We start from the raw sequence: 13,117 nt of genomic DNA on the forward strand, positions 1-13,117 counted from the left end.
ACAAGAGACCTTATGAGGTGATTAATATAATCCTTAGAATCTATTTAACCATTAATTTTCTTAAAATTCTTCCTTTTTTAAAATTTTATTTTTACCACCTTGAGTATTTGTTCCCTGAATAGACATATAGAAAAAACAGCTCAAGGAAAAGAGTCTCCTGAATATGTGCTCTGGGATGAGAGGAATGGGAACAAATCCAAACCCCTTCTAAAGGGTAATAAGGAAAATGATCCTAAACAAAACAGAAAGCAAATATGAACAAAGTGGCAGCAGGCTCTATTTGTTGGCCACTTTCTCTGCACCAGCCATCAGGTGAGAACTACACACTATGTTCTCATTTACTCTTCAATTCATGCCTGTGAGAGAGGTTTTATAAATGCATCCTGTGGATTCAGCTCTATAAATGCTTTGGTCCCAATTGGTATGTCTGTTACAGCCCATGTGCTTCACCTCTTTGCTTTGTCCCGAAACTCTACAAAGCTGCCTCCTCATGAACTTGTTGGAAATTAAACACTTTGGAAAGTAGGGTTTTACCTTATCTCTTTCTGATCTTTAATTCTAGGTGAAGGATTTAAATTTAGGATTGTTACTCCATAGTAGAAAACTTCTCAACTTTTTATTTCACTCTGTACTGTTTAAACCGGGATTATATTTGGCATTGATAAACAACAACAGGTTAAGTGAACATCAAGTTATTGGCTCAAAAACAAAGTTTCTTAAGTGAAATTTAAGTGGAATTTTTGAGCATTTAAGTAAACTTCAATCAGAACTTACCAGGACCATATAAATTAAAATGAACTAAAAAATTTAAAGATTAACAGCAAAAATTTATTTTTGGAAAGGGTGAAGATGATCCTTTAGTGATGTTTAATCCATATTATAATTTGAATTCTAAGACGATTAAGAATTTGTGACGGTTATGAACTCCCAATTTTACCCCAAATACAGATTGCAGAATCACATCGGTTACACATCCACATTTTTACATAATGCCCTATTAGTAACTGTTGTATTCTGCTACCTTTCCTGTCCTCTACTATCCCCCCTCCCCTCCCCTCCCATCGTCTCTCTCTACCCCATCCACTGTAATTCATTTCTCTCCTTGTTTATTTTCCCATTCCCCTCACAACCTCTTATATGTAATTTTGTATAACAGTGAGGGTCTCCCTCCATTACCATGCAATTTCCCTTTTCTCTCCCTTTCCCTCCCACCTCATGTATCTGTTTAATGTTAATCTTTTCTTCCTGCTCTTCCTCCCTGGTTTGTTCTTAGTTGCTCTCATTATATCAAAGAAGACATTTGGTATTTGTTTTTTAGGGATTGGCTAGCTTCACTTAGCATAACCTGCTCTAGTGCCATCCATTTCCCTGCAAATTCCATGATTTTGTCATTTTTTAGTGCTGTATAATACTCCATGGTGTATAAATGTCACATTTTTTTTATCCATTCATCTATTGAAGAGCATCTGAGTTGGTTCCACAGTCTAGCAATTGTGAATTGTGCTGCTATGAACATTGATGTAGCAGTATCCCTGTAGTACGCTCTTTTAAGGTCTTCAGGGAATAGTCCGAGAAGGGCAATAGCTGGGTCAAATGGTGGTTCCATTCCCAGCTTTCCCAGGAATCTCCATACTGCTTGCCAAATTGGCCGCACCAGTTTGCAGTCCCACCAGCAATGTACAAGAGTACCCTTTTCCCCACATCCTCGCCAGCACTTGTTGTTGTTTGACTTCATAATGGCTGCCAATCTTACTGGAGTGAGATGGTATCTTAGGATGGTTTTGATTTGCATTTCTCTGACTGCTAGAGATGGTGAGCATTTTTTCATGTACTTGTTGATTGATTGTATGTCCTCCTCTGAGAAGTGTCTGTTCAGGTCCTTGGCCCATTTGTTGATTGGGTTATTTGTTTTCTTATTGTTTAATTTTTTGAGTTCTTTGTATACTCTGGATATTAGGGCTCTATCTGAAGTGTGAGGAGTAAAAATTTGTTCCCATGATGTAGGCTCCCTATTTACCTCTCTTATTGTTTCTCTTGCTGAGAGAAAACTTTTCAGTTTCAGTAAGTCCCATTTGTTGATTCTTGTTATTAACTTTTGTGCTATGGGTGTCCTATTAAGGAATTTGGAGCCCGACCCCACAATATGTAGATCGGAGCCAACTTTTTCTTCTATCAGATGCAGAGTCTCTGATTTGATATCTAGCTCCTTGATCCACTTTGAGTTAACTTTTGTGCATGGCGAGAGGAGGGGATTCAGTTTCATTTTGTTGCATATGGATTTCCAGTTTTCCCAACACCATTTGTTGAAGATGCTATCCTTCCTCCATTGCATGCTTTTTAGCTCCTTTATCAAATATAAGATAGTTGTAGCTTTGTGGATTAGTCTCTGTGTCCTCTATTCTGAACCATTGGTCCACCCTCCTGTTTTGGTACCAGTACCATGCTGTTTTTGTTACTATTGCTCTGTAATATAGTTTTAAATCCAGTATCGCTGTACCACCTGATTCACACTTCCTGCTTAGAATTGCTTTTGCTATTCTGGGTCTTTTATTTTTCCATATGAATTTCATGATTGCTTTCTCTATTTCTACAAGAAATGCCGTTGGGATTTTGATTGGCATTGCATTAAACCTATAGAGAACTTTTGGTAATATTGCCATTTTGATGATGTTAGTTCTGCCTATGCATGAACAGGGTATATTTTTCCATCTTCTAAGATCTTCTTCTACTTCTCTTTTTAGGGTTTTGTAGTTTTCATTGTATAAATCTTTCACCTCTTTTGTTAGGTTGATTCCCAAGTATTTTATTTTTTTTGAGGATATTGTGAATGGAGTCTTTTTCCTCATTTCCGTTTCAGAAGTTTTGTCGCTGATATACAGAAATGCCTTTGATTTATGCGTGTTGATTTTATATCCTGCCACTTTGCTGAATTCATTTATTAGTTCTAGTAGTTCTTTTGTAGACCCTTTTGGGTCTTCTAGGCATAGAATCATATCATCCGCAAATAGTGATAATTTAAGTTCTTCCTTTCCTATTATTATTCCTTTAATTTCTTTCGTCTGTCTAATTGCTCTGGCCAGTGTTTCGAGAACTATGTTGAACAGAAGTGGTGAGAGAGGGCATCCCTGTCTTGTTCCAGATTTTAGAGGGAATGCCTTCAATTTTTCTCCATTCAGAATGATGCTAGCCTGAGGCTTAGCATAGATAGCTTTTACAATGTTGAGGTAAGTTCCTGTTATCCCTAGTTTTTCTAATGTTTTGAACATAAAGGGATGCTGTACTTTGTCGAATGCTTTTTCTGCGTCTATTGAGATGATCATATGGTTCTTATCTTTAAGTCTATTGATGTGGTGAATAACATTTATTGATTTCCGTATATTGAACCAGCCTTGCATCCCAGGGATGAATTCTACTTGATCATGGTGCACAATTTTTTTGATGTGCCTTTGTATCCGATTCGCCAGAATTTTATTGAGGATTTTTGCATCTAGGTTCATCAGAGATATTGGTCTGTAGTTTTCTTTCTTTGAGGTGTCTGCTGGCAGCTGGAAGATTATGGGGATTAGTCGCCACTCCTAGGCCTCGAAGCGTTTGAGTGGCTTGTTGTAATGGCCAATGTTTTGGCCATTCTTGACGAGAGATGATGCTAAGGTCTGCACCTGTATCCAGTAGCCCATTAAATTCATGTCCTTGAATATTTAGTTTTAGCATGGGGCGAGAATCTAAATTTAAAGAAAGCATAGCCCAATCTACACCTGTGGAGCCTAATCCCTTGGAACCTCTTTCTACAGTACGACTGGAAAATTTATCATGTAGGCTGGGTATTATTAGTAACTGTGCTATTCTATCTCCTGGTGAAATTACTGATATACCCTTTGGAGAACTGGCTATAATTTTTATTTCACCTTCATAATCGGGATCAATTACCCCAGGACTTATCATAAGTCCTTTTAGAGTAGAAGAGCTGCGTCCCAATAATAAGCCTACTGTTCCTTTGGGAAGAGGTCCTTTCACCCCTGTGGGAATGATTTGAACTCCCATCTCTGGAGTTAGTACTGCTCTGGCGGAGGCGCAGATGTCCAACCCTGTGCTCCCTCTGGTTTGTCTGATGAGGGATCTGATGGACAATGTGTCCTGGGCACTACCCTGAGGACATTAACAAATAACATCAACCAAAATGCACCCACTATTATGACTAGACAAGGTTTTAGGAAAGGAAAAAGATTAGAAAAACAAGAACAAGGTATAGCAGCACCAATACAAATAGATCAAGGGAGAGACAGACATGGGTTGGATTTTCAGAAAGGGCCACTGAGACAATAAAAATTACTTGGAAATCAGAAAGACCAGTATGGGTTCCTCAGTGGCCCCTGACTAAAGAAAAGATACAAGCAGCCCATGACCTGGTCAAACAACAATTAGCAGAAGGACATATACAACCTTCTGTATCTCCCCATAATACTCCCATTTTTGTCATCAAAAAGAAATCTGGTAAATGGAGATTATTGCAAGATTTAAGAGCCATTAATAATGAGATGGTTATTATGGGACCTGCTCAATCAGGGATTCCTCAGTTGTCTGCTTTGCCAAAAACCTGGTATGTTTTAGTTATAGATATTAAAGATTGTTTTTTTTTCAATTCCAATTCATCCTGAGGATAGTCCACGTTTTGCATTTACTATCCCTGCACTGAATCATGAAGGTCCTGATCAGAGATATGAATGGAAAGTACTCCCTCAAGGGATGGCTAACAGCCCAACTATATGTCAAATTTATGTTAAAAAAGTAATCCAGCCACTTAGAAATCAAAATCCTGAACTACAAATATTTCACTATATGGATGATGTATTATTAGCACACAAAGATAAAAACACATTGCTAGAATGTTATGCCACACTTACAAACTTATTAAAAAATTATAATCTAGAGATAGCAATAGATAAAGTACAATTAAATTTTCCAATTAATTATTTAGGAGTTCTATTATCCTCAACCATGGTCCGTCCACCAAAAATTCAAATACGAGTAGATCAACTCAAATCACTTAATGACTTTCAAAAGTTATTAGGAGACATAAATTGGATAAGGCCTTATTTAGGTATACCAACAGGAGAGTTGGGACCTTTATTTGATATCCTAAAAGGTCCATCAGATCCAAATTCACCCCGAATGTTAACGCCTGAAGCAAGAAAGGCATTAAAAATCATTGAAACATATATGGAAAATATGCATTTGGATAGAATTGATATAAGTTTGCCTTTATTATTTATTGTACTACCAACAAAAAATATTCCTACAGGAGTATTTTGGCAAGAAGGTCCATTATTGTGGATACATTTATCTTATTCTCCTAACACTATTCTTACTAGGTATCCTGAAGCTGTAGGACAATTAATACTCAAAGGAATAAAAGCAGCAAAGGGAGTGTTTGGAATTTCTCCCAATAAAATTATTACTCCATATACTATGAATCAAATTGATGAGTTAGCTAATGAGTTAAATACTTGGGCAATAATCATGTGCAAATCTAATGTTTCATTTGATAACCACTTACCATCTAATCCTTTATTGTCTTTTTGGTCATTGCATCCTGTAATTTTTCCAAAAATGGCAAGAAAAACACCTATCATGAATGCTCCAAATATATTCACTGATGGGTCAAATAATGGTACAGCAGCAGTCGTTACCCCTGATCAAACTTTTACATTTTTAGTACCCAAACAATCAGCTCAAAAGGTAGAGCTTAATGCAGTTTTACAAGCTTTTGTGATGTTTAAAGATTCTGTATTTAATTTATTTTCTGATAGTCAGTATGTAGTTAATGCTATAGTATCTCTTGAAGATGCTGGTAGGATTTCCCCTTCTTCTACTGTTTTCTCTTTGCTTTCCACTATACAAAGTCTAATGTGGGACAGAAAAGATCCATTCTTTATAGGACATATCAGGGCACATACAGGATTGCCTGGAGCCCTTAGTTTGGGCAATGATTTAGCAGATAAAACTACACATGACATACATATTTTCTCTACACTAGAAGAAGCTATAAATTTTCATAAAAAGTTCCATGTCAATGCTAATACTTTACAAAAGCGTTTTAAAATAACTAAGGAACAAGCTAGACAAATAATAAAACAATGTCAAAATTGTGTGACCTTTTTACCACAAGTTAATCTTGGAGTCAATCCTAGAGGATTGATACCTAACCATATTTGGCAGATGGACGTCACACACTTGCCAGAATTTGGAAAATTAAAATATTTGCATGTTACAGTTGATACTTCTTCTGGATTTTTGATGGGCTCCCTTCATGCCGGAGAAAAAACTAAAGATGTTATAGCTCATTGCTTACAAAATTTTGCCACTGTGGGTGTTCCAAAACAGTTAAAAACAGATAATGCCCCTGGTTATACTTCTACCTCTTTTAAACAATTTTGCTCAACATTTGGCATTACTCATATAACAGGAATCCCATACAATCCACAGGGACAAGGCATAGTTGAAAGAGCTCATCAAACTATTAAAATGTACTTATTAAAGCAAAAAGAAGGAATTGGGAAGGGGTATATATTCCCCAAAGATAAACTTAAAATAACCCTTTTTACTCTAAACTTTTTAAATTTGGATTCATCAGGACTTAGTGCTGCAGAAAGGCATATGTGTCCAAAAAATGTACATAAGCAAAAGGTACTTTGGAAGGATATTCTAACAGGACAATGGAAAGGTCCTGACCCAGTAATTGTCTGGAGTCGGGGGTCTGTTTGTGTGTTTCCACAGGGAGAACAGCAGCCGATTTGGATTCCAGAGAGATTAACCAAGGTCCTGACTCAGTGATTGTCTGGAGTCGGGGGTCTGTTTATGTGTTTCCACAGGGAGAACAGCAGCCGATTTGGATTCCAGAAAGATTAACTAAAGCGATTTCTACAGACCAAAAAGAAGATGATTTGGCTCAAATCCATAACAACTGATATCCAAAACTCCAGTTTGGCTATTCTTACATCTGCAACAGAACCAGGATGCTTTTTTCAACATCTATTTTATTATTGCCCTTTGCCATATCATGAAGTTCTATTTTGTTTTTTGAGCTCATACAGACCTAGGTTAATGTTTTGCTGATCAGTTCTATTTTTTGACTATAGAGTTTTTAAGCATTGCAATGGAGATTTCACCTGTAAAAAGTTATAAGGCCTTTACTATAATGTTATGTGTTGTATGTATTATATTATGTGTGCACACTTGTGTTTTGTGTTATATGTTTGAATGTACGTATGTCCATATATCATATATGATGAGCGCTCATGATAAAATGGATCCAAATATTTTTTTTTTCACGTGATTTATATGGTTTAATTTAAATTGGGTAAACAACTGTTGAGGATTGTTTTAATATGTAAACAAAAAAGAAGGTTAACAGATCTGTTTGTTTACTTTTACCTTTCCTTTTCATTATATTTAATAATTCTCTTAAAGATAATGTAAATTGTTAAGAAAATTGTTTTCTTTTAGTGCATTCTGTAGTGTTACATAATTTTTTCTTTAGCCATTATTGCCAGAATTCCTATCTTCATCCCAGTGCTGGTGAAGTCAAAGATAAAACCAATCTACAGCTTCTACAATAGCCATCACTGAACTGCTTGCAGAACTTGCCTGGACACATTGTGAGCTCACCTGTATGCATTGTGAACTATCTGTTGGTACAGCGAATTGTGGTAGTGCTGGAGTATTTTTGCTGATGGTGTCACCGGTGGTACAATTTAGGAGCCCTCAATTGGCTTAATGTCATGGCATTTTGCATCCTCCTCTACTAGTGATGGTCTAAAATTTGGGGGCCAACAGAGGTGAGGCAAAGAACCTCACCCCCCCACTGGTGCAAAGGCCTATCCACAAGTATGGCTGTATGCTGGACCGGTAGTCAGTGACGGGTATGATCCAATTGCAGTGGTACCAACCTAAGACAGGAGGCTGACGCCTAGAGGTCAGTTCATCCGATGACGGGTAAGGACCATATGTTGAATTGGACTGCCTAACAGGCACGGTCCCTAAGCCACATGCTTGTTGTTTAAACAGAGAGGGGGAGATGTTGAGAGCCACAGCCAAAGGGGCCCCAGCAAACTTCCAGCTGCCAGCAAACTTCCAGCTGCTGGCTGATGATTGGCTCACAGCGGCCCCAGCAACATCTAGCTGATTGGCTCCTCGGCCCCAGCAACATCTAGCTGATTGGCTCCTCTGCGGTGATGCTCATTGGACTGTTTCCCTGCCCTTTCAGACCACGGAGCTGCTCATTGGGGGACTTTTTTGGCTCCGCCCACGTGACCCAGCCAATCGGCCTCAAGAGCAGGAGGATTGTGGGAGGTGGAGAGAAGCTTGTGTGGGAGAGAGAGGCTTGGGGAAAGCCGGTGGTGGCAGTTGAGGCTCTGAGGGTTTTTCCTGAGAGACTATTTTGTTTGTCGTGTGTGGTTCTAAAAATAAAGTTAGTTTCTTTTGACAAGTGGCTCCTGATTGTGCCCAGCCAGACTGCGGCAGTGTCTTTGTCTGGTTTCGGAATCAGGGTGATGTTGGCCTCATAGAATGAATTTGGCAGAGCTCCCTCTTTTTCTATTTCCTGAAATAGCTTGAAAAGTATTGGTATTAATTCTTCCTTAAAGGTTTTGTAAAACTCCACTGTATACCCATCCAGTCCTGGGCTTTTCTTGGTTGGAAGTCTTTTGATTGCTTCTTCTATTTCATCTACTGATATTGGTCTGTTTAAGTTGTGAGTCTTCTCCTGACTCAGTCTGGGCAAATCATATGACTTAAGGAATTTATCGGTGTCTTCACTATCTTCTATTTTATTGGAATATAGGTTTTCAAAATAATTTCTAATTGTCTTCTGTATTTCTGTAGCATCTGTTGTGATATTGACTTTTTCATCCCGTATGTTAGTAATTTGAGTTCTCTCTCTTCTTCTCTTCGTTAGCATGGCTAAGGGTCTGTCGATCTTATTTATTTTTTCAAAGAACCAACTTTTAGTTTTGTTAATTTTTTCAATAGTTTCTTTTGTTTCAATTTCGTTGATTTCCGCTCTGATTTTAATTATTTCTTGCCTTCTGCTACATTTGCTGTTGTTTTGCTCTTCCTTTTCTAGGGCTTTGAGATGAAGTGTGAGCTCATTTATTTGTTGGTTTTTCCTTTTTTTGAGGAATGACCTCCAGGCGATGAATTTCCCTCTTAAAACTGCTTTCATTGTGTCCCATAGATTCTGAAATGTTGTGTCTGTATTTTCATTTATCTCTAAGAATTTTTTGATTTCCTCCTTTATGTCTTCTGTAACCCATTGATCATTCAGTAACATATTGTTCATTTTCCATGTGATGTAGGATTTTTCCTTCCTTCTTTTATCATTGATTTACAGTTTCATTCCATTATGATCAGATAAAATACATGGGATTATCTCCACCCCTGTATATTTACTGAGGGTTGCCCTATGGCATAATATATGGTCTATTTTTGAGAAGGATCCATGTGCTGCTGAGGAAAAAGTATATCCACTTGATGATGGTTGATATATTCTATATAAGTCCGTTAAGTCTAGGTTGTTGATTGTGATATTGAGTTCTATAGTTTCTTTATTCAACTTTTGTTTGGAGGATCTGTCAAATGGTGAGAGAGGTGTGTTGAAGTCACCCATAATTATTGTGTTTTGGTCTATTTGATTCTTGAACTTGAGGAGAATTTGTTTGATGAACGTCGCAGCACCATTATTTGGTGCATAAATATTGATAATTGTTATGTCTTGTTGGTGAATGGTTCCTTTTAACAGTATATAATGTCCTTCCTTATCCCTTTTGATTAACTTAGTCTTGAAGTCGATTTTATTCGATATGAGGATGGCCACCCCTGCTTGCTTACGAGGACCGTGTGCGTGGTATATTTTTTCCCAACCTTTCACCTTCAGCCTGTGTATGTCTTTTGCAATCAGATGTGTCTCCTGGAGGCAGCATATTGTTGGATTTGTTTTTTTTAATCCATGTTACCAGCCTATGTCGCTTTATTGGAGAGTTTAAGCCATTAACGTTTAGAGTTACTATTGATATATGGTTTGTACTTCCAGCCATTTTTGATTATTTATCTTCTTTTTTTTTATTTAATTTATTTTGTTTCTCCATGATTAGCTTTCCCCCCGCCCTCTGTTTTTATAGAGGCACTTCCCACTGATGGTTTTGGTTATTGTTTTTCATTTCTTCCTCGTGTAGTGTTTTGCTCAAGATGCTTTGCAAGACTGGTTTTCTGGCTGAAAATTCTTTTAGCTTTTGTTTATCATGAAAGATTTTTATTTCATTGTCGTACCTGAAGCTTAATTTTGCTGGATACAGAATTCTTGGTTGGCATCCATTGTCTTTCAGTGTTTGAAATACGTTGTTCCAGGATCTTCTCGCTTTCAGCGTCTGTGATGAAAAATCCGTTGTTAACCTTATTGGTTTACCCCTGAATGTAATCTGCCTCCTTTCTCTTGTAGCTTTTAATATTTTCTCTTTGTTCTGTATATTGGATATCTTCATAACAATGTGTCTTGGCGTTGGTCTACTGTGATTTTGTGTGCTCGGTGTCCTGTATGCATCTACAATTTGTATATCCGTTTCCTTTTTTATTTCTGGAAAGTTTTCTGTAATTATTTCATTCAGCAGGCTACTCATTCCCTTGGTTTGAATCTCTGTACCTTCTTCGATCCCGATGACTCGTAGGTTTGGTTTTTTTATGTTATCCCATATCTCTTGGATGTTTCTCTCGTGATTTTTAACCAGCCTTTCTGAGTTGGCTAGGCTCTTTTCAAGATGATATATTTTGTCTTCATTATATGATGTTCTGGCTTCTAGTTGCTCCACTCTGTTAGTGATACTCTCAATTGAGTTTTTAATTTGGTTTATCGTTTCCTTCATTTCTAGAATTATTGTTTGATTTTTTTTTATAATCTCTATCTCCTGATAAAAATGCTTAACTTCTTCTTTTATCTGTTTATGTAATTCATTTTCAAAGTGTTCTTTCACTGTTTGGATTTGCTGTCTCGTATCTTCTTTAAGGTTCCATTCCATCTGTCTAAGGTATTCCTTGAGTTCTTTATATGACCATTTTTCTGCTGACTCTAGGTCCTCCTGAATATTTAGGCTGTCCTTCATTGTTTGTACTCCTTTTCTTCCTTGCTTTTTTATGCTGCTCATGTTACTTCTTGTTCTGTTTGACTGCTGAGTTACTGTTTACTCTTATAAATTTATTTGATGCTTGGGAGGAAAGATATTAGAAGGGAAGGGAAGAAGTCACTAAAGAGAATGAGAGTAGGCAGGTAGAATTCAAGGAAGGGGGAATAAGAAAATTGAAAAGAAATGAAAAGACAGAAGAAATAAAAACAAAACACACACAAAAAAGTTAGAAAATAAAGAAAGAAAGAAAAGAAAAAAAAATTTTACAAAAATAATAATGATAATAAAAATAATGAAAATTAAAATTAAAAATAATAATAATAAAATAAAATAATTAAAAAAAATAAAAACATTAAAAAAAGTTAAAGAACAACAACAACAAAAATTGAAAATGAAAGAAAAAAAAAGAAAAAGAAAAAAATGATAATAATAATAATAATAAATGCAGTCATAGAGTTCGATTAATTTCTCTTCCACTAGGTGGAGCTGTGCCCACTGGGTCAAGCTTCTCCTCTCAATAGGTGGGAACCAATCACTGTGCAGCAGCTCTTCCTCACAGACTGGGCGGGTCTCCAATCCTGAGTGCCTAGGGCCTTCTCTTGTGTTTCCTCAAACCAGGCCATGCTCACCTGTGATGCTCACCACAATACTGGCTACACGCCAGGTCTGCTGCTCCTGGGAGCCCTGTCGCGCTGGTTTCAATGCAGTTATCTCCTCTGCCCATGATGTCAGTTCTCTGCCAAGGAGGTATCCCATGCAAATGGTGACCGTTCGTTCCCTTTGCCGGGTGACCAATGCAACGGGTGGGTCCTGACTGTCTCTCCCAATCCCCGTTTCAATCCTGTGGCCACTGCCTATGAAGGCTCGGTTGGTTTTTACCTCTGAAAGTTCATATGGGCCAACCAGTTATTTCAGCGGGATTGTTAGTGCTGAGTCACGAGAAGCAGGCGAACCGGAGCTTGGATGCAGCCGATCCGGGCTCGGTGTGTGTGTTCTGAGGGGCCCAGACTGTACACCCCAGATCCACATCAGCTCAGCACTGCCTAGTGATCCTGAGCAAACAGCATTTAGACAATTTACAGCTCCCTATGCCCGCGCAGTTGAAGAGGTCAGAGACTTGATCTCTCCCCGCCCACTGCCATGTTAGATCTCCTCAATGATATTCATGTTGCGCTTACAGCTTCCTGGTATAAGCAAGTTCTTGGGGTTATACAAACTGCTGCTTCTGTTTCCAGTCCAGATTTCTAGAAATTAAACCCTGCCTCCGTCGCCTCTTCCCCGGGGCCACTCTCAGGGGGCGCCACGCTCATCCGCGACTGTAGCTGCGTCCCGCCCGGTGCCCGGCCCCCGGGGCCCAAGCGGCTGCCGCCGTGGCACTCAGGCCCCCTCCTCTGGAGCATGGGTCCCCTCGCAGGGGGATGCAGAACGACCCCAGAGCACCTCTGCCCAAAGGTGCAGCGGAAAACAGGCGACCCAGGCGCTCAAGGCCGCGGTCCAGCCTTCGGAGGACAGGGCTCGGCACGCAGCCCAGCTCCAAACTCTAGGTGCGGCTGCTGGACAATGTAGACATAGCCATCAAGACAGCCGGCAGAAAGCAAATGGCGGCTACCGCGGAGTGGATTTTCAGCACAGAAACCACAGCCCAGCCAAGAATCCCAATCCACAAACTCTCCCGGTATAAAAAATATTCAAAAAAAAAAAAGGCGGGGTGCAGTGAGCTTTCTTTGCCTCGGGTACTTACAATCCACTGCTGATTACACATTCAGCTTCTCCGCCTGGAGCGAAGCGAAAGAGGAAGCAGATGGGAGCAAAGCACCCGCGGCTCTGAGCGGCAAAATGTCTGGGAGCCAAGCATTTCTTTGTCTATCACTTTGTTCTTCCTGCTGCTTGGCAAAGTGGTCCGCTACAGATTAACGGTGAAAGGAGCTCTGACACGCTGTGCGAAA

This window comes from Marmota monax, unplaced genomic scaffold (genome assembly GCF_021218885.2).
Source record: "Marmota monax isolate L192 unplaced genomic scaffold, Marmota_monax_Labrador192_F-V1.1 WCK01_AAM20220418_F8-fsc00140, whole genome shotgun sequence".
Lineage (NCBI taxonomy): Eukaryota > Metazoa > Chordata > Mammalia > Rodentia > Sciuridae > Marmota > Marmota monax.